The sequence below is a fragment of the Equus caballus genome, chromosome 14, assembly GCF_041296265.1.
Source record: "Equus caballus isolate H_3958 breed thoroughbred chromosome 14, TB-T2T, whole genome shotgun sequence".
Taxonomy (NCBI): Eukaryota; Metazoa; Chordata; class Mammalia; order Perissodactyla; family Equidae; genus Equus; species Equus caballus.
In genome coordinates this window covers 20,826,295-20,848,240 of record NC_091697.1, presented here as the reverse complement: position 1 = coordinate 20,848,240, position 21,946 = coordinate 20,826,295, and the positions used below count along the sequence as shown (strand labels likewise).

Here is a 21,946-nt window from a genome sequence, read left to right as displayed (position 1 = left end):
AAAAAAGAACCTACATAAAACATTATGGTGAGAAGCAGCAGCAAGACACAAAGGAGTACATACTGTATGATTTCATTTATATGAAATTGTAGAAAAGACTAATGTAAGCAACAGTGAAAGGAAAACAGACTAGTAATTGCCTGGGGCCAGAATGGGGAAGGGAGAGAAATGACAGGTAAAGGGCACAACGGTACCTTTTGAGATAACCTAAGTGTTTTGTACCTTGACTGTGGTGGTGGTTACACAGGTGTATACCTTGACTAAAATTCAACAAGGGACTTCTGATTACTGTCATGACAAAGAAAGGAGGTTAATAAATCTGTTCTCAAAAATAAACTATAAAGCTGACTGAAACAGTCAAAAACAACCATTTCAGCTTGGAAATTGACCAAAAGCATACAACAAAATGAAAAATGTTCATTCAGGAAAACTGCTGAACTTTGAGTAAGAATACCATGAGTCTGCAATTCACACCCAGAGCTACTTCCATATACCCTCCTCCCCCAGAATTATCAGTCCCATAGTTCAACCAAGACATGAATATCAACAGCTTCAGAGTCATAGCTGGAGGGGACTCATTAGGTTGGAACATTTTCAGTCTACCTTAGTAACCAGTAGCCTGTGATGGGTCCTATCTGAGGCAAGCAACAAACCAGAGGATGAGTCAGAGATTTATCAGGGAGTTCCAGGAACTGAGACAGCCATAGGAGGATTCATAAACTCTCCAAATATCCCAGATTGATGGGAGGCTGTGTACATGCACAGCAGAGACCAGAGCAGGCCCAAGCCTCCTACAGAACCCTGGCAGCAGGGTTGCGTGCACTCAGAGAAGAAATCTGAGAGCCACAGAGGAAAGTAAAAGCTGAGGCAGACTTGAAAGCTAGTATCCACCTTCTGCCGGGAGCCGTGGCTACATCATTTGATCAGCTGTTTGACAGGGTCCAGCCGACTAACGCCGAGGGGTGCAGGGTCGCCCCTTGGTGAAGAATAACCGGCCAGCCCCTCACATAGTTCTGAAACCTGTGCTGCTTCTAATTGCCCTTCATTCCTTTTCCTTTCTTAACCTCCAGTTTTCACTCCTTTGGGTGGCTGCTTGGGAGGCACTACCTCCCAGGAAAATTAGATATAGTAAGAGAATGTGACCACCTGCAGGTAACTTTCAAGATATTTTTCAGTTAATTAATGGAGAAGCACACAGTCCCATTTGAGACAATCAGAAAGGAATCCTGCCCAGATAAGATGTCGAATTAGGTTTATGGCCTCCATCTGGTTAATGTTTCCTTCTCCCTCCAGTTCTTTGTCTAAATATACATATGCAGCGTCCTTCTAAGTTTGCTGGTTAATTGGATGATCAAGATATAGCTATATATTATTCTTGACCTTCTGCTTTCTGTTAAAAATGTTATAGAGGTTTTCTCCTAAAAGCAATAAATAAAAAACAATTGATGAGCAGAAGGGCCGAGGGGTGCAGGGATGCCCCTCGGTGAAGAATGGCCGGCCGACACCCCTGATATTTTATGAATTATATGCATGCTTTCTAGCAAGGTTATGTCTATACTTATTTCTGTTTTTTATTCTTGAAGATACATAGTTTAGCTTAGCTTTTCAGCCCTTTACTTTACTAACAAAATGATACTTTCTCCGGCAGTGTGCTTAAGGGACTTAGCTCCACAATCTAAAAGACAAAGGAATGCTTTCACCTGCTAAAGGGCGCGAAAATGTAAAGATGTTTAACTGCCCGCTGAGAATGCAGATAGCCCTGGGAATAAGACACCCTGGAGTCACCTTTTGTTTGCATTAACCATCTACACTAATGGCGTAAATGATTGAGGGAGGCAGGGATGGCTCCACCAGGTTGTAACCAGACGCACTGCTGTCCTGTCCGGAGGTCTGGACCTTCTCTCTTTGATTTAACTTTACCATGAATTACAACAGATGCCTAGGTACCTATCTCCTTTAGCTTAGAGACAACAAACACTAGTTAATTGCGGAAAAGACCACCATTAACCTTATGCTCTATAGAACAGAATGCTAATAAATATTCTTGTGCTCGTTTTTTACTTCCTTATCTCTCTGAGAATATCTGTAGAACTATTTCTGTACTAATCCTGAAAAATATATAAACGACACTTGTGCACAGTAAAGTTGGACTTGCTAACACCAACCCAAGTCTCACGTCCCCTTTATTTCCCCCTCATTGCACCGACGCCGTCCATCCCTCAGGAACCTGGACTCAGCCAGGGCGGGACTCCAGCAACCTTCCATCCCGCATAAAACGAAGACATCATCTTTGACTCTGTTTCTCTCATTTTCATATCCAATTCATCCTCATGTCCTATTGATTTCACCTTCTATATTCTCTTTAACCTGTCCATTTCTGTCCATTTTGACCACTACCCTAGTCCAAGCTACCAACAACTCTCACGTGGACAACTGTAATAACCTCTTAATTAGGTTCCTTACTTTTATTCTTGTTCCCCTCCAATCTGCTCTACTTATCTTTTCAAACGGAAAATCTTAAATTAGTCCACTATTTAAATAAAAACTTCAGTAACTTCTCACTGGTTTCACAGTTAAGACATTTTTGCCCTTAAGGTGGTCTACAACGCATGTCCTGTGTTATCTAACCTCCTGCCAGGCTCCTCTTGCTCTAAGCTCTCCCTTAGTTCCTAAGCCACAGTGATACTCCTTTATTGTCACAGGGTCTTTGCACATGCTCCTGCATAGAAGATTCCCCCAACACTCCCCTTCACATAGTTTATTCCTTCCCACCCTTGAGATCTCAGCTCAATTATGACCTTCTTAGAGTCTTCACTGACTCCCCAAATTGATTAAATATCTCTGTTACATATTTTCAATGCACCATGCACATCTTCTTCAAAATAACTTACCACAGTTGTATAATTATATGTTCATTTGTGTGACTTATTAAGAAATATCTATCTTTCTTAATAGGCTGTGTGCTCCAGAAAGGCAAGAATAATACAGCCCCAGCATCTAGCACATTCTCTGACAAATAACAGGTGATCAATAAATACTTATTAAATAAATTAATTACACAAAATTTAGAAAAATTAAGCTAAAGTGGTGAAATTGTTTTTTTGTTATTCAAATTTCTAAAATCTGTGCTAGCTTTATAATTTAATATTTTAAAAAATCTTGCTGTATTTTGTAGTTTTCAGCATACAAGTCCTGTACTTGTTTTGTTAGATTTACACCTATGTACTTCTCTTTTGAGTAATTAAAGAAAGAAATCAAAGATTTAAATAAGTGGAGACACACCACGCTCATGGATTGGAAGATACAACATACTAAAGTTGTCAATTCCTTTCAAATTCATCTTAAATTTAATGCAATCCCTATAAAAACCCCAGCAAGATTTTTTGTAGACTTAGACAAGCTTATTCTAAAATTTATATAGAAAGGCACAAGCCCTAGACAATCTTAAACAATCATGACAAAGAAGACTAAAGTTTGACACCAAAAGCAAAAATAAACAAGTGGAACTACACATCAAACTAAAAAGCTTCTCACAGCAAAGGAGATCATCAACAAAATGAAAAGACAGTCTACCAAATGGGAGAAAATACTTGCAAACCACATTAATATCCAAAAAATAAAGAATTCATACAACTCAACAGCAAAGAATCCAATTTAAAAATGAGAAGAGGATCTGAACATTTTTCCAAAGAAGACATATAGATGGCCAACAGGTACATGAAACAGTGCTCAACATCAGTAATCATCACAGAAATTAAAAATCAAAACCACAATGGTATATCACCTAACACCTATTAGAATGGCTACGACCAAAGTCAAGAAGTAACAAATGTTGGCAAGGATATGGAGAAAAGAGAACCCCTGTGCACTGTTGGTAGGAATGTAAACTGGTACAAATACTATGGAAAACAATATAAAGGTTCCTCAAAAAATTGAAAATACAACTACTATATGATCCAGCAATTCCACTTCTAGGTATTTATCTGAAGAAAATGAAAACACTGACGCATAAAGATATATGCACCACAATGTTCACTGGAGCATTATCTACAATAGCCAAGACACAGAAACAACCTAAGTGTCCATCAATGGATAAATGGATAAAGAAAATGTGGTATACATATACCAGGGAATACTGTTCAGTCATAAAAAAGAAAGAAATCTTGTCATTTGTGAGAACACAGATGGATCTCGAGGTCATTATACTAAATGAAATGGGAAAAAATAAAAAATATTTGCAAAACATTTATCTAATAAGTGGTTAATACATAAAGAATATATAAAGAACTCCTACAACTCAACAAGAAAAAAAATCAATTAAAAAATGGACAAAGGATTTAAAAGACATTTCTCCAAAGAAGATAAAGAAACAGTCAATAAGCACATGAAAAGATGTTTGACATCACTAATCATTAGGTAAATGCAAACCAAAACCAGGAGATACCACCCCACACTCATTAGGATAGCTACTATCCCCAAAAGAGAAAATAGCAAGTGCTAGAGAAGATGTGAAGAAACTATAACCCTTGTAACCTGCTGGTGGGAATGTAAAATGGTGAAGCTGCTATGAAAAACGCTATGGCAGTTCCTCAAAATATTAAAAATAGAAATATCAGGGCCGGCCATGTGGTCAAGTGGTGAAGTTCGTGAGCTCCACTTCAGCGGCCCAGTGTTTCACCGGTTCAGATACTGGGCCCAGACAAGAGACTGCTCAACAAGCCATGCTGAGGCGGCATCCCATATAGGACAACCAGAAGGACCTGCAGCTAGAATATACAACTATGTACTGGGGGGACTTTCAGGAAAAGAAGGGAAAAAAAAATCTAATATATACACACAATGGAATATCATTCAGTATTAAAAAGGAAGGAAATTCTGACACATGCTACAACATAGATGAACCTTGAAGACATTATGCTAAGTGAAGTAAGATACAAAAGAACAAATACTGTATGATTCCACTTATATGAGGTACCAAGAGTAGTCACATTCACAGAGACACAAAGTAGAATGGTGGTTGCCAAGGGGTCAGGGAAGGGAGGAATGGGGAGTTATTGTTTAATGGTTGCAGAGTTTAAGTTTAGGAAGATGAAAAAGTTCTGGAAATGGAAAGAGGTGATGTTTGCACCAACAACGTAGATGTACTTAATGCCAATGAACTCTACACTTAAAATGGTGAATTTTGTACTATGTATATTTCACAACAATTTTAAAAATAAAAAAAGCAGGGGCTAGGCCAGTGGTGCAGCGGTTAAGTGTGCACGTTCCGCTTTGGCGGCCCGGGGTTCATCGGTTCAGATCCCAGGTACGGACATGGCACTACTTGGCACGCCATCCTATGGTAGGCGTCCCACATGTGAAGTGGAAGAAGATGGGCACAGATGTTACCTCAGGGCCAGTCTTCCTTGATGAAAAGAGGAGGACTGGCAGAAGTTAGCTCAGGGCTAATCTTCCTCAAAAAAATTAAAAAATTAAAAATTAAAAATTAAAAAAGCAAAAGCTTATACATACCCTCATGGAAAATCTCCAAGACATATGTCATTAAGCATAAAAAAGAAAGAAGCAGAACAGTAAATAAAACATGATACATTTTGTGCAGAAGGAAAAAAAAGAATCGGCATTGATAAATTTTTCTCAGGTCATCAAAACCAGAAATTAATCCATTTACAACCTTCAACTATGATGTCTAGTCCAAAAATAATTTTCAGGAAAAATTTTCTGTTAACTGAAAAAGAGCCTGAAAGCCTTTGGCAAGTAGTTCGTTCAAGTAACAAGAAGGTTAAATTTTTCTAAGTATTTTCCACTTTAAGGTGAGAAAAAGAAGTGAGGTTTAAATTAAGGAAACCAATTCTCACTCAGCACTGTACTCAACACTAGAAAAAGAAATAATTTTGCCTCTAACTTCCTACCTACACTGGGTCCCATAGTTAGCCACTTCAAAAGAGAACCCCTAACCCTGGAAAAATACCACTTGCTGTGTACTTCTTACTCAAAGCTACCAAGATAAGATTCCTGGAGAAAGTCACAAAACCAAGACAACTAAGTTTTCACTGAGCCTTTCTAAGGCACTTCTGCCTTCAACTCTTTCCCAATAAGCTCCTCCCAACCCTTCTTATATTTAGTTCTTTCTAGAGCCACTCTATTCCCTTGCTACAAGCATTATCAAGACTTTCTGAGCCTAAAAATAACTTCCATCGACCCTATCACCAATAAAACCCTCTCCTTTGCTTTACCACCAAGTTTTTTACTCAGATCTCTATACACTGACACAGAAAATAATCATTAATTAGAAAAACAGGGGCCGAACTGGTGGCACAGCAGTGAAGTGCGCACATTCTGCTTCGGCAGCCCGGGGTTCGCCAGTGTGGACATGGTACTGCTTGACAAGCCATGCTGTGGTAGGCGTCCCACATATAAAGTAGAGGAAGATGGACACGGATGTTAGCTCAGGGCCAGTCTTCCTCAGCGGGAAAAAAAAAAAAGAGGAGGATTGGCAGCAGATATTACCTCAGGGCTAATCCTCCTCAAAAAATAACAAACATGGGGCCAGCCCCGTGGCCGAATGGTTAAGTTTGCACGCTCTGCTTCTTTGGCCTGAGGTTTCACCAGTTCAGGTCCTGGGTGCCGACATGGCACTGCTCATCAGGCCATGCTGGGGCAGCATCCCACATGCCACAACTAGAAGGACCCACAACTAAAAATACACAACTATGTGCCGGGGGATTTTCAGAGAAAAAAAGGAAAAATAAAAATCTTTAAAAAAAAAAAAACCACAACAAATAAAATTCACCTGGAAGCATACACAAGAAACTGCCAAAAGTGTGAGAGGGAATTTGAGGGATTGAGAGGGGAAAGAGATCTTTCCTACTGTTTGAATTTTGAACTATGTGCAAATATTACTTTTATTTATTCATTTTGGTGAGAAAGATTCACTCTGAGCTAACATCTGTTGCCCATCTTCCTTTTCTTTGCTTAAAGAAGATTAGCCCTGAGCTAACGTCTGTGCCAGTCTTCCTCTATTTTCTATGTCGGTCGCTGCCACAGCATGGCTTGATGAGTGGCACAGGTCCACACACAAGAGCTGAACACGCTAACCTGGGCCACGGAAGCAGGGCACGCTGGACTTAACCACTATGCCACGGGTCTGGCCCCCTACTTCTATTTTTCTTTAAAGTAAGCGTTTAAACTCTGGAGATGACTTCAAGTTTTGACATTAATTTTAAAGGGCATGTTCCATATCCACTGTCTGCACTTATCACTCTCTTCTGTCCTTAATACATAATATAATCTCAATCTGCCCTCCTTTAGGATCATCAAAGATCTCCTTGCTCCAACCCCTGTCTATTCTCAGCTTTCATTCCACTAGCCTTCTTAGCAAATCCCTTCTTTATAATATTATGTCTAACTTAGTGTCTGTGACACTGCTCAACTGAGTTTCCTCCTAGTTCTCACCTCTCCTTTTTCCGCCTCTTCCTTCTCTTCCTCTCATCTAAATAAAAGTATTTACCACACAGTCACGTGTCACTTAACTACAGGGATACGTCCTGAGTAATGTGTTGTTAGCTGATTTTGTCATGCAAACATCACAGAGTGTACTTACACATACCTAGTATGATATAGCCTACTACACACCTACACTATATGGTACTAATCTTACAGGACCACCATCATATATGTGGTCCGTCGTTGACTGAAACATCATTACGTGGCTCTGACTATATTCTATATTTGTCTCTCTCTCTCTACTCTTTCACTTTGAAGTGGTATTCACTCTTGGGCTTTCAATTACGAACTCAATTCAGATGACTACAAAATGTACAACTGCATTTAGACCTTTCAGCTCAACTCCACTCCTACCATTTCTAACTCGCTGTGAAATTCTACCAAACATTTAAAGAAGAATTAACATCAATCCTTCACAAACTCTTCCAAAAAACAGAAGTGGGGGAACACTTCCCAACTCATTCTATGTGACCTGTACTACCCTGATAACAAAATCAGACAAGGACAACAAAAGCAAAAAAGAAACCACTATCTCTTATGAATACAGATGCAAAAATCCTCAACAAAATACTAGTAAACCAAATCCAGTATCACAAAAATGATTACACACCATGACCAAGTAAGATGAATCAAAAAAATGCAAGCTCGAAAATGAATCAAAAAAAATGCAAAAAAAAGCAATATCTGAAAATCAATTACTGTATTATACCATATCAATAGAATAAACGACAAACACCACATGATTATCTTAATATACACAGAAAGAGCATTAGATAAAATTCAATATCCTTTCATGATAAAAATGCTAAAAAAACTAGGAATAGGAGGGAACTTCCTCGACCTAATAAAAGGTATCTATGAAAAACCCAAAGTTAACATCATAATTAATGTTGAAAGACTTAAAAGCTTTCCCCTTAGATCAGGTACAAGGCAAGGATGTCCATTCTCACCACTTCTATTCAACCTTGTCCTGGAGATTCTAGCCAGGGCAACTAGGCAAGAAAAAGAAATAAAAGGAATCCAGATTACAAAGGAAGATGGCAAACCATGTCTATTTTCAAATGCAATGATCTTGTATATTCTAAAGAATCCACGAAAAAACTATTAGAGCTAATAAACGAGTTCAGCAAGGTTGCAGGATACAAAATCAATATAAAAAATAAACTGTACTCTATACACTTGTAATGAAATTAAGAAAATAATTCCATTTACAATAACATCATAAGGAATAAAATACTTAGGCAGCATTTTAACAAAAGACACCCAAAACCTATACTCTGAAAACTAGAAAACTGTTGAAAGAAACTAAGGAAGATACAAATAAAATAGAAAGACATTGCATTGCACGCTCAAGGATCAGAAGACTTAATATTAAGATGGCAATACTCTCCAAATTGACATACAGATTCAACACAATCCCTAAAAAATTCTAAGCAGGTTTTCGTGGAAATTAACAAGCTCATCCTAAAATTCACATGGAAATTCAAGGGCCCCAGAATAACCAAAACAATCTTGAAAAAGATGAAAGAAGTTGGAGAACTCACATTACTGATCAGAAAACCTAGTACAAAGCTACAGTAATCAAGATAGTGTGGCACTGGCATAAACAGACATATAGATCAAGAGAACAGAATTGAGACCCCAGAAAATATCCTCATTTTTATCCTCATTTTTATAGTCAACTGATTTTCAACAAGGGTGCCAAGACCATTCAGTGGGGAAAGAACAGTCTTATCAATATATGGTTCTGGGAAAACTGTACAGCCACATGCAAAAAGAATGAAACTGGACCCTACCTCACAGCATACAAAAACTCAAATTGGATCAAAGACAATTAAATGTAAGACCTAGAATTATAAAACTCTTAAAAGAAGACACAGCCATAAATCTTCATGAGCTTGAAATAGGTGATGGCTTCTTAATTATGACATCGAAACCATAAGCAACAAAAGAATAAGTAGATAAACTGAACATCATCAAAAATTAAGAAATTTTGTGCTTCAAATGAAACTATCAAGAAAGTGAGGGGCTAGCCCAGTGGGGCAGCGATTAAGTGTGCACGTTCCGCTTCGGCAGCCCGGGGTTCACCAGTTTGGATCCCAGGTGTGGACATGGCACGTGGCGGCGTCCCACGTACTACAACTAGAAGGACACACAACTAAAATACACGACTATATACTGGGGGTATTGGGGAGAAAAAGCAGAAAGAAAAAAAAAAAAGGAAGAAGACTGGCAACAGTTGTTAGCTCAGCTGTCAATCTTTAAAGAAAGTGAAAGGGGGGCCAGCCCGGTGGGGCAGCAGCTAAGCTCTCACATTCCAATTTGGCAGCCCAGGGTTTGCTGGTTCAGATCCTGGGTGCAGACCTACGCAGTGTTTGTCAAGCCATGCTGCGACAGGCATTCCACAGATAAAGTAGAGGAAGATGGGCACAGATGTTAGCTCAGGGCCAGTCTTCCTCAGCAAAAAGAGGAGGATTGGTGGTAGACGTTAGCTCAGGGCTAATCTTCCTCAAAAAAAAATAATAATAAAATAAAAATAAAATTTCTATTAAAAAAAGAAAGTAAAAGACAGCCCACAGAACTGGAGAAAATTTTGGCAAATTACATATCTCATAAGGGACTTATACTTACAATGTATTTTTAAAAAAGCCCTCTTACAACTCAACAAAAAGACAACTGAATAAAAATTGCCAAAGGATCTAAGTACACACTTCTCCAAAAATTATTTACAAATGACACATAAGCCTGTGAAAAGATGCTCAATATCACTCGCCATAACAGAAATGCAAAATCAAAATCAGGAGATATCATTTTATATCCAAGAATAGCTATAATCAAAAAGATAAGCATAGGCAAGAATGTGGAGAAATTGAACCTTTATACACTGCTGGTGGGTATATAAAATAGTGAAGCCACCTTGGAAAACAGTCTAGCAGTTCCCCAAAAAGTAAAATTAGGGGCCGGCCTGGTGGCGCAGCAGTTAAGTGCACACGTTCCACTTAGGCAGCCCAGGGTTCGTTGGTTCAGATCCCGGGTGCAGACATGGCACCGCTTGGCAAGCCATGCTGTGGTAGGCGTCCCACATATAAAGTAGAGGAACACGGGCATGGATGTTAGCTCAGGGCCGGTCTCCCTCAGCAAAAAGAGGAGGACTGGCAGCAGTTAGCTCAGGGCTAATCTTCCTCACAAAAAAAAAAAAGTAAAATTAGTGTTACCATACGATTCAGCAATTTCACTCCTAGGTAAATAATCATGAGAAATTAAATTTATGGCCACACAAAAACTTGTACACAGATGTTCATAACAGCATTACTCACAAGAGTCCCAAAATGGAAAGAACCCAAATGTCCAACAACTGATGCAGAAATAAACAAAATGTGGTATATCCATAACACGGAGTATTATCCAGCAATAAAAAGGAATGAAGTACTGATAGCTGCAACAACATGGATGAAGCCTGAAAACACCATCCTAAGTGAAAGAAGTCAGTCCCTAAGGACCACATATTGTATGACTCCATTTATATGAAATAACCAGTTTAGTAAATCTATAGAGAAAGAAAGCAGATTAGTGACTGCTTACGGCTGAGGGGGATTGGGTACTGATGGCTAAGAGGTATGGAGTTTCTCTTTGGGGTGATGAAAATGTTCTAAAATTCACTGTTATGATGGTTACACAACTAAGTGAAAATACTAAAAGCCACTGAATTGTACACTCTAAGTGGGTGAATCATATGGTATATGAATTCTATCTCAATTAATCCATGGTGATCCAACTCAGAACATTGGTTACTTTTGGAGAGTAATGACTGGATTGCTGGAAATGTTCTCCATCTTGATTTGGGCGGTAGTTACACAGATGTACACACTGAGCTACACAATTAAGATTTATTCACTTTACTGTATGTAAATGAAAGCTTCATAAAAAAGCTTAATTAATAAATTTTAGTGAGTGAATATTTTAAATAATCCTCATAAAAACGGGAGAACTATCGGGCTGGCCCCGTGGCCCAGTGGTTAAGTTCGCGCGCTCCGCTTCAGGCGGCCCAGTGTTTCGTTAGTTCGAATCCTGGGGGCGGACATGGCACTGCTCATCAGACCACGCTGAGGCAGCGTCCCACATGCCACAACTAGAAGGACCCACAACGAAGAATATACAAAAAACAACTATGTACGGGGGGGCTTTGGGGAGAAAAAGGAAAAAATAAAATCTTTAAAAAAAAAAAAAACGGGAGAACTATCTACAATCATTATGAGGAAACAGGTTCAGAAAAGTAACTTGCCCAAAGTTACAAAGCAGGAACCTGAATTTCCATCTCTTGACTCCAAAACCTGACTCCTATACAGATCTTTCTCACTTTACATTCCAATAAATCATATCGCATATCGTTAGCCAGGAAAAAGATGAAAATTAAAAATTTGAAATATGATTTCTACTGAATTTGTATTGCTTTCACATGATCATAAAGTCAAAAAATCATAAGATGAGTGATCCTAAGTCAGGACTCTATGTACTCCATAACTTAATCTTTATACCTCTTCTTTTTTTTCTTTCTTTTATCTTTTCTTTTTTTTTTGTTTGGTGAGGAAGATTGGCCCTGAGCTAACATCTGTTGCCAATATTCTTCTTTTTTTTTTTTTCTCCCCAAAGCCCCAGTACATAGTTGTACGACGTAGCTGTTAAGTCCTTCTAGTTCCTCTATGTAGGATACTGCCACAGCCTGGCTCGATGAGCAGTGTGTAGGTCCCCGCCCAGGAGCCAAACCAGCGAACCCCAGGTTGTGGAAGCAGAGGGTGCAAACTTAACCACTATGCCACCTGGCCGGCCCCTATACCTCTTCTAAGTAGAACTACTGCCTGATACATAGTACACACACATAAATATACGCTGAAAGAATACCATAAGTTACATATTTAAATTATTAAACTCTATATAAAGGTACAGAAGGATAAAATTATTAGAGACTGAAGAATGCTATAGGGAGGATAATAAGACTAAGTGATCCTTGAAACTAAGAGAATAGCATGAGTAGGACTTGGAAGTAGAGAGTTATGGGGAAGAGTGCAAGAATAAAAGTGCCCTGGGAAAACACGTTGTATGGAATAGTTTCCATCTCATTACACGTTTTCTGTACCCTAGAGTTATTTCAACCAATCTGCTCAAATCCAATAACAAGGGTAGCTATACCATCAAATAGATGTAATTTCTTAAAGATACGTAAATCAATAAAACCCCTTCTCCCTAGCAGAGAACCACCTGCAGGCTCAAAGTGGGTTTTCAAAAAATGACAGCAGATAAGGGACCAATAAGAAGCATTAAGGAGACGCACCCCCATCTGAATCTGAAATACTGATTCCAAAATTCTAGTGCTTCATGAGATTTAGCCAAACTGCTTCCACAGTAATTCTAAGAATAAAAAAGGTCACTGCTCACCCAGTTTAAGCAAGCAACATATGGTTCAACTACTATTTAAGTTGTTACCCTTCAAAATGAGGAACTGATTAAAATAATGGCTTATCTTCAATTACTTGAACTGAGGCTATGGAATTTATTACCACTAACTGCGAAGGAAGGACACAGTCTGGAAGCCAACAGCCACTTCTTAATCAAGACAGTTAGGAACAAAACGTCCCTAAAAGAATGCACAAGCAGGAAAGGTGACCCAATAACGAGATGTTATTTATTCCACAGGTAGCATTTTTGGTAGCATCCTTGAAAATCTCCAATTTGAGATATTATTTGTCATTTTCTTTCAGCATATCCATCATCCTGATCTATCTGAAGAACAATCACTGACGTGGTAATTTATAATCTTGACATTCTACCTACCAAACCTGTCAGAACTGCTTTGAAAGCTTGGGGGCATAGAGACCTTAATAATCCCTTATGAATGATCGATTCTTACCCCTAAACGAGTCAGTATTCAACAAATTTGGTACCAAGGTCTTTATCGCCTGATTACATGAGCTTCCTTGTTTCTCCATCTTAAAAAACGGTAAACGCACACCTACACACTCACCTACACACACACCCCCATGATGCTTTATTTCCCAGCCTCATTTAGGACAACTGTGTAACAGAATCCAAAGACACCCTTAGTAATTAAATTACAGTTGTATTGAGTCCTTGGACACTATTTCAGGCACCTCACACGCATTACAGAGGTCATTCCTCCCAATAACACTATGTGGTAGGTATCACTATTTTACAGTGTTTTTCACTATTTTTCTCACTATCCTGTGGTATGCACTGTTTTATCACTATTTTACATCTCAGAAAATGTATTCAAGTTTCCTGTTGGTAACTGGCTATGTTGGGAACCGAAGCTCCACATGTTCCAAAAAGACACGTCCTTCCACCCAATTCCAAGGCAGCGCCCCCCTGACAGGAGCAGACCCAGCGCGGAGAGCTCTCCGCTCCGGGCGGTACTCACGTGCGAGCGCGCTCCGCGGGCTGAGTCGGGCGCTCCGGCGCCGCTACAGCTCCTGCTCCTGGGGACCGAGGCGACAAAGGACCGGCTCAGAAGGTTGCCGTGACCGCCGAATGTGTGTGCAACGTCCGCCATCCGCTCCCCGCACGGCGGGGAGACACACCAGCTCTGCCGGAGGGGAAGTGAGGGATGGTGACAAGGGTTCTAAGGCAAACATCTGTTTCTGGGCAAATAACTAGAACGACCACTCCCCAACAAAACGGCGGCTGGCGGACGGACGGGGCGTGAGGGGCGGCGGGGCCCACGGCCTCCCTCCGACACAGGGCCCGGCCGTAGGCGCCGCGGGACGAGGCGCGGGGCCGGGGCGGCCTCCCAAGGCGTCCAGAAGGAGGAGGGCGCCCTCGAGGGGCGGGCGGGGCCCGGAGCCCTTCCGCGGGGAGCGAGAAGCACCAAGGGGACGCCCGGAGGATGCAGGCCGCACCCCGGGGGGGAGGGGGCGGTCCCGGGCTCCGAGGGGCTGGCCCCGCGTCGGGAGAGGCCCGCCTCAGCGTCGAGAGGGCCTCGTTCCGGCGGCAGAGGCGCCCCTCCGCACGAGGAGTGGGTCGCGGCCCCCGCAAGGAAGAGAAGGAGGCGGAAAGAGGAGGTGCGCGGAGGCGGGAGGTACTCACCGGCCGGCCCCCGCCGCTGCGCCGAACCCCGCTTCGGGGCGTTGGGGCCGTGCGCGGCCGCAGTACGTCAGGAGCGGGGGCGGAAAGGGCCGCGCGAACCTAGGGCACCGCGAGGAGGGGCCGCGCTCTCGGGCGGGCGCAGGCGCGAGCGTCCGGGGACGGAACCAACCCGCACGGCGGGGGGAGCCGCGCCGGGACGTACCAACGGCACGAGGTGGGGGCGCGCCATCACCCGGGGCGGATCCGACCTCTGAGAGTGGTCTGGGCCCTTCCCGGGGCTCTCGCAATTATCACTTTGCTAGCCCTTGGAGGGAAACCAAGGAGTAGCAACAGGGCCCCCAAAACACTACAGTGAACACTTCAAAGTCGTCTCTGCGACATCAAGCCTCCTCTGGCCCTTTCTTTGCAGGTATCTACTTATAATGAAATTATCTGTTCATACGACCACTTGAAAACTATCTCCGGATGGTAAATGTTAAAGTCTGATCATTTCGGGGAAGGGAGGGAATCTGGGAAATGGAAACTCTTAGAGCTAACAGGTGGAAGTGTAAAATTAGAACATCCACTTTTGGTGAGATTTTAAATGCATTTTATGACCCAGCAATTTCATGTCAAGAAAAATACTGAAGGAAACTCTTACAGGAGTGCACAAGAAGACATGTACATGTCCAAGCCTGCTTCCTTGCAAAAAATGTAAAGAATGCCTGAATAGACCAATCACAAGTAAAGACATTGAAACAGTAATCAAAAACCTCCCAAAAAATAAAAGTCCAGGACCAGACAGCTTCCCTAGAGAATTCTACCAACATTCAAAGAAGATTTATTACCTATCCTTTTCAGTTTGAGAAGGATATTCCAAAAAATTGAGGAAGATGGAAAAATTCCTAAGACATTCTACAAGGCCAGCATCATCCTGATACCAAAGCCAGACAAGGACAACACGAGGGAAAATTACATGCCAATATCGCTGAAGAACATAGATGCAAAAATCCTCAACAAAATACTGGCAAATCAAATACAGCAATATACTAAAAGGATCGGGGGCTGGCTTCGTGGCCGAATGGTTAAGTTCGCACACTCCACTTCAGTGGCCCAGGGTTTCACTGGTTCAGATCCTGGGCACGGACATGTTACTGTTCATCAAGCCATGCTGAGGCAGCATCCCACATAGCACAATCAGAAGGACCTACAACTAGAATATACAACTATGTACTGGGGGACTTTGGGGAGAAGAAGAAGAGGCAGAGGAAGAGGAAGAAGAAGAAAGAAGATTGGCAACAGATGTTAGCTCAGGTGCCAATCTTAAATAAATAAATAAAAAGGATCATACACCATGATCAAGTGGGATTGATACCAGGGACATAGGGATTGTTCAACATCTGCAAATCAACTAATGCGATATACTACATTAACAAAATGAGGGGAAAAAACAACATGATAATCTCAATAGATGCAGAGAAAATATTTGATAAGATCCAACATCCATTCATGATAAAAACTCTCAGTAAAATGGGTATAGAAGGAAAGTACTTCAACATAATAAAGGCCATATATGACAAACCCACAGCCAACATCATACTCAATGAGGAAAAACTGAAAGCCATCCCTCTGAGAACAGGAAGAAGACAAGGGTGCCCACTCTCACCACTCTTATTAAACATAGTACTGGAGGTTTTGACCAGAGCAATGAGGCAAGAAAAAGAAAAATAATTTGGATAGGCAGTGAAGAAGTGAAACTCTTGCTGTTTGCAGATGACATGACTTTATATATAGAAAACCCTAAAGAATCCATCAGAAAACTATTAGAAATAATCAACAACCACAGCAAAGTTGCAGGATACATAATCAACTTACAAAAATCAGTGGCACTTATATACTCCAATAATGTACTAACAGAACGAGAACTCAAGAATACAATACCATTTTCAATCACAACAAAAAGAATAAAATATCTAGGAATAAATTTAACCAAAGATGTGAAAGAGCTATACAAGGAAAACTATAAGATATTACTGAAAGAAATCAATAATGACCTAAAGAAATGGAAAGATGGGGCTGGCCCTGTGGCGGAGTGGTTAAGTTCCGGCATTCTACTTTGGCCCAGGGTTTCCCAGGTTCGGATCTTGGGCACGGCCATGGCACCACTCATTAGGCCACACTGAGATGGCGTCCCACATGCCACAACTAGACAGACCCACAACTAAAATATACAACTATATACCAGGGGAATTTGGGGAGAAAAAGCAGAAAAAAAAAGAAATGGAAAGATATTCCATGCATGTGGATTGGAAGAATAAACATAGTTAAAATGTCCATATTGCCTAAAGCTATCTACAGATTCAATGCAATCCCAGTCAGAATCCCAATGATGTTCTTCACAGAAATAAAACAAAGAACCTTAAAATTTATATGAGGCAAGAAAAGACCCTGAATAGCCAAAGCAATCCTGAAAAACAAGAACAAAGCTGGTGGCATCTCAATCCTAGACTTCCAAATATATTACAAAGCTATAGTAATCAAAACAGCATGGTACTGGTACAAAAACAGGCATACAGGTCAATGGAACAGAATTGAAAGCCCAGAAATAAAACCACACATCTATGGACAGCTAATCTTCAAAAAAGGAGCCAAGAACATACAAAGGAGAAAGGAAAGCCCCTTCAATAAATGGTGCTGGGAAAACTGGACAGCCACATGCAAAAGAATGAAAGTAGACCACTATCTTTCTCCATACACGAAAATAGACTCAAGATGGACCAAAGAATTGAAGGTAAGACCTGAAACCATAAAACTTCTGGAAGAAAATATAGGCAGTACACTCTTTGACATCAGCCTTAAAAGGATCTTTTCAAATACACTGTCTACTCGGACAAGGGAAACAAAAGAAAAAATAAACAAGTGGAACTTGATCAGACTAAAGACCTTCTGGAAGGCAAAGGAAACCAAGATCAAAACCAAAAAAACAACCCACCAACTTGGAGAAAATATTTGCAAATCATATATCCAACAAGGGGTTAATCTCCATAATAAAGAACTCATACAACTGAACTACAAAAAAAAAAAAAACCCAATCAAAAAGTGGGCAGAGGATATTAACAGACATTTTTCCAAAGAAGATATACAGATGGCCAACAGGCATATGAAAAGATGCTCAACATCAATAATCATCAGGGAAATGCAAATCAAAACTACACTTAAATATCACCCTACACCCATTAGAATGGCTATAATCACCAAGACAAAAATAACAAATGTTGGAGAGGATGTGGAGAAAAGACAACCCTCATACACTGCTGGTGGGAATGCAAACTGGTGCAGCCACTATGGAAAACAGTATGGAAATTCCTCAAAAAATTAAAAATAGAAATTCCATATGATCCAGCCATCCTCCTACTGAGTATTTATCCAAAGAACTTGAAATCAACAATTCAAAGAGACTTACACACCCCTATGTTCCTTGCAACATTATTCACAATAGCCAAGATGTGGATGCAACCCAGGTGCCCATCGACTGATAACTGGATAAAGATGTGGCATATATATATATAAGGGAATACTACTCAGCCATAAAAAGACAAAATTGTCCCATTCGCAACCACATGGATGGACCTTGAGGGTATTATGTTAAGTGAAATAAGCCAGACAGAGAAAGACAAACACCATATGATTTCACTTATTTGTGGAACATAAACTTATGGACAAAGAGAACAGTTTAGTGGTTACCAGGGGGAAGTGGGGTGGGAGGTGGGAACAAGGGGTTAAGGGGCAGACTTATATGGTGTCTGACAAATAATAATGTACAACTGAAATTTCACAATGTTACAAACTATTATTATGACCACAATAAAAAAATAGATTAAAAAAAGAAGTTTTTAAATGTTTAGAATCTAAAATAAATGTAAAGATTGGAAATGTCCAATAAGACATGGATGAATAAAACATGATACATTCCTACAATAAAATATTATAACAAATAAAACCCATAAATGAGTCCTATACGTATGAACATTTGATAGCTCATAAGTTACTGAAATAGCAACTGTCAACAAATATGTACACTGTGAAATTTAAATTTAAAAATACATAGAATGTCAGTATATATTGATTATGGAAAATATGTATGTGTAGGGAGCCAGCCCAGTGGCATAGCAGTTAAGTTCACACACTCTGCTTTGGCAGCCCAGGGTTCAGTGGTTTGGATCCCAGGTGCAGATCTACGCACGACTTATCAAGCCATGATGTGGCAGGCGTCCCACATATAAAATAGAGGAAGATGGGCACAGGTGTTAGCTCAGGGCCAACCTTCCTCAGCAAAAAGAGGAGGATGGTGGCAGATGTTAGATCAGGGTTAATCTTCCTCAAAAAAAAAAAGAAAGAAAAAAGAAACTATATATATGTAAAGTATAGAAAATGAACTAGATGGATACACATCATGATAATGTTTTGAGTGCAGGAGACGGGGAGGGGTAGAAGCCAGGATGGGTGGGCAGGGGGGGATAAACAGGACTTTAGGGGCCAGCCCAGTGGCACAGTGGTTAAGTTTGCACATTCCGCTTCAGCAGCCCAGGGTTCGCTGTTCGGATCCTGGGTGCAGACATGGCACCGCTTGGCAAAAGCCATGCTGTGGTAGGTGTCCCACATATAAAGTAGAGGCAGGGGGGCTGGCCCCGTGGCTGAGTGGTTAAGTTCACGCGCTCCGCTGCAGGCGGCCCAGTGTTTCGTTGGTTCGAGTCCTGGGCACGGACATGGCACTGCTCATCAAACCACGCTGAGGCAGCGTCCCACATGCCACAACTAAAAGGACCCACAACGAAGAATATACAACTATGTACCGGGGGGCTTTGGGGAGAAAAAAGAAAAAAATAAAATCTTTAAAAATATATATATAAACAAATAAATAAAATAAAAAATAAAGTAGAGGCAGATGGGCATGGATGTTAGCTCAGGGCCAGTCTTCCTCAGCAAAAAGAGGAGGATTGGCAGCAGATGTTAGCTCAGGGCTAATCTTCCTCAAAAACAAAATAAAACAAAAAAATCCCAGGACTTTAGATAGATCTGTCACGATTTCTTTTAAGAAAGAAGACATCTAAAAATAAATTGTTAACAGTTGGGTAGTGGAACTATAGATACATTATTCTTAGTACTTTTCTGTAACATTTAATTCTGGAATGTCCTTTTCCTATCCCCCCAAGTCTCCTACCTCCACCTGATCTTCCAAAATCCAGCTCAACCATTTCTTCCTCTGCCTCCTCTAACCCCAGTTCATTTCTCCTGCTTGCTTCCTCAGCTGCTGGAACATCCCATCACCCATGGTATACTGCAGTTATTTGCTGAATGTATCTATCTCTTCTATAAGACTAGTGAACTTTCTGAAGACATGACCCATGTAACCCCAGCAAGTAGCAAAAGAGCCTGGCCAAAAGCAAACATGCAATACATGTTGATTGAATTGAACTCGGAAGGGGGGAGATCAGAAAAGTTTTCGGGGCTGGCCCCGTGGCCGAGTGGTTAAGTTCACGCGCTCCGCTGCAGGCAGCCCAGTGTTTCGTTGGTTCGAATCCTGGGCACGGACACGGCACTGCTCATCAAGCCATGCTGAGGCAGCATCCCACATACCACAACTAGAAGGACCCACACCGAAGAATATACAACTTTGTACTGGGGGGCTTTGAGGAGAAAAAGGCAATAAATAAAATCTTTAAAAAAAAAAAAAAAATGGCTTCAATGCAGGGCCAGATAGGTCCTTTTGGAGTATCTTACTTCAGAGAAGAATCTTGAGGCAATTGTTGTTAGCAGCCATCTTGCAACCCTAAGCAGAGCCAGCCTATGGTAGCTGAGCCTCTTAGATGGCCCCCAATCATCCTGCCTCCTGGCAATCACATTCTTACATAATCTCCTCCCTGCCCTTGGGTGTGGGCTACACTGAATGACTTACTTTTAAAAAATATAATAAGGCAGAAGTGATGGGATGTCATTTCCAAGATTAGGTTATAAAAAGATTGTGGCTTCCTTCCTGGACACTCGCACCCTCTGGATTTGCTCACTTTGGGGGAATCCAAATGCCGTGTCATAAGGCAATCATGTGGAGAGACCCATGTGTGGGAGAGGATTCCTGGTACCCCCATATGCTTGACCACAACCTCATAAGAGACCTTAAGTCAAAGACACTGCTTGGCTAAGCCATGCCCAAATTTCTAAACCACAAAAGCTATGTTAATGTTTTAAGCCACTAAGTTTTGGGGTAATTTGTTATATAATAACAAATAACTAATACACAGCTTAGAAGAGGAAAACACTGCTGGAGAAACTTGCAGGGTGAGGGCCCTAATCATAAATACCTGGAGATGGTTCTATTTCTGGGCTTTCTGTGATATGAGATAATAAATTTCCTTAATATTTACATTAGCTTGAGTCAAGTTTTCTGTTACTTGCCGTAAACAACATCTAAATTGATATAAATCTGAATGTCCATCAGTAAGGGAATGATATATTACATTGTATAGTATATTCATATACTAGAATAACATAGAACAATTAAAAGAAATGAACTAAATCCACATGTATCATCATGGATAGATCTCAAAACATGATATTGACTTTAAAAAGCAAGCTGGAGGTGATACAAGCTCCATGAAAATAGGGACTTGACTTTGTGCAGTGCTGTATCCCCAGTACTTTGAACAGCGTCTAGGACGTAGTAAAGAATGAATGATAGGCTCAGCATAATTCCATTTATATGAACATGCACTCTTACACAAATAATATCATATGTTTTTGAAGGTAAGAGACACATGTAAAAGTATTTTCATAGGCCTGGGAGGATACATGGATACATAACTAGCAGAAAATAGAGGATACTTCTGAAAAGGGAGCTAGAGGTCCAAAATTGACATCAGACAAAGGGAACCTTAAAATATCCGTAATGTTCTGCTTTTATTTTTAGAACTACTACTGTGTAATCAAAACTAAATAAACTACTATATAAAGAAAACAAAAGTAATCACTAGAGACCTTTTAATGATTGCTGCATCCAAGTTACCTATGTTTTTGTGTTGATCTCTTTCTTTCCAGTTTCTCCTACTATTTCTGCATAGAATTTCTTGTCACTTTTTAAGTGGGTCATTTATTAATATTGGGAAGATCAGGTATTTATAACTTCTCATGTTCCATGTGGGAGCTCTTCAGTTTGTGTAATAATCCTAGCCCCTCTCCACCTCTTCACTCACGCCTCCCAGGGTAGGGCTGACGTATATGACTGGTAGGTTTCAGAGAAGGAACTGCACATGCTTTCCCCAGCCCTTTCCTCATTCTCTCTTAGATCTGCCCACCTGCATGAAGCACACAT

The 21,946-nt window shown here is 40.7% G+C and overlaps 1 protein-coding gene across 8 annotated transcripts in view; it reads right to left on the bottom strand.

The window, feature by feature from the left end:
- UIMC1 (ubiquitin interaction motif containing 1) overlaps positions 1 to 21,946 on the bottom strand; it is a 141,821-nt gene that overhangs the window by 96,380 nt on the left and 23,495 nt on the right. For 2 of the 8 annotated variants that reach the window (XM_023617159.2, XM_070233845.1), the window contains exons 1-2: positions 14,602 to 14,761; positions 13,937 to 14,099 (exon numbers count right to left, since the gene is read on the bottom strand). The exons of 2 other annotated variants lie outside the window; for them this stretch is intronic. The gene's annotated coding sequence lies outside the window, so the exon portion shown is untranslated. Of the gene's footprint in view, positions 1 to 13,936; positions 14,100 to 14,601; positions 14,762 to 21,946 lie in introns of those variants that run through there. 4 more of the 8 variants (XM_070233843.1, XM_070233846.1, XM_070233847.1 and 1 more) reach the window with 3 other exon arrangements.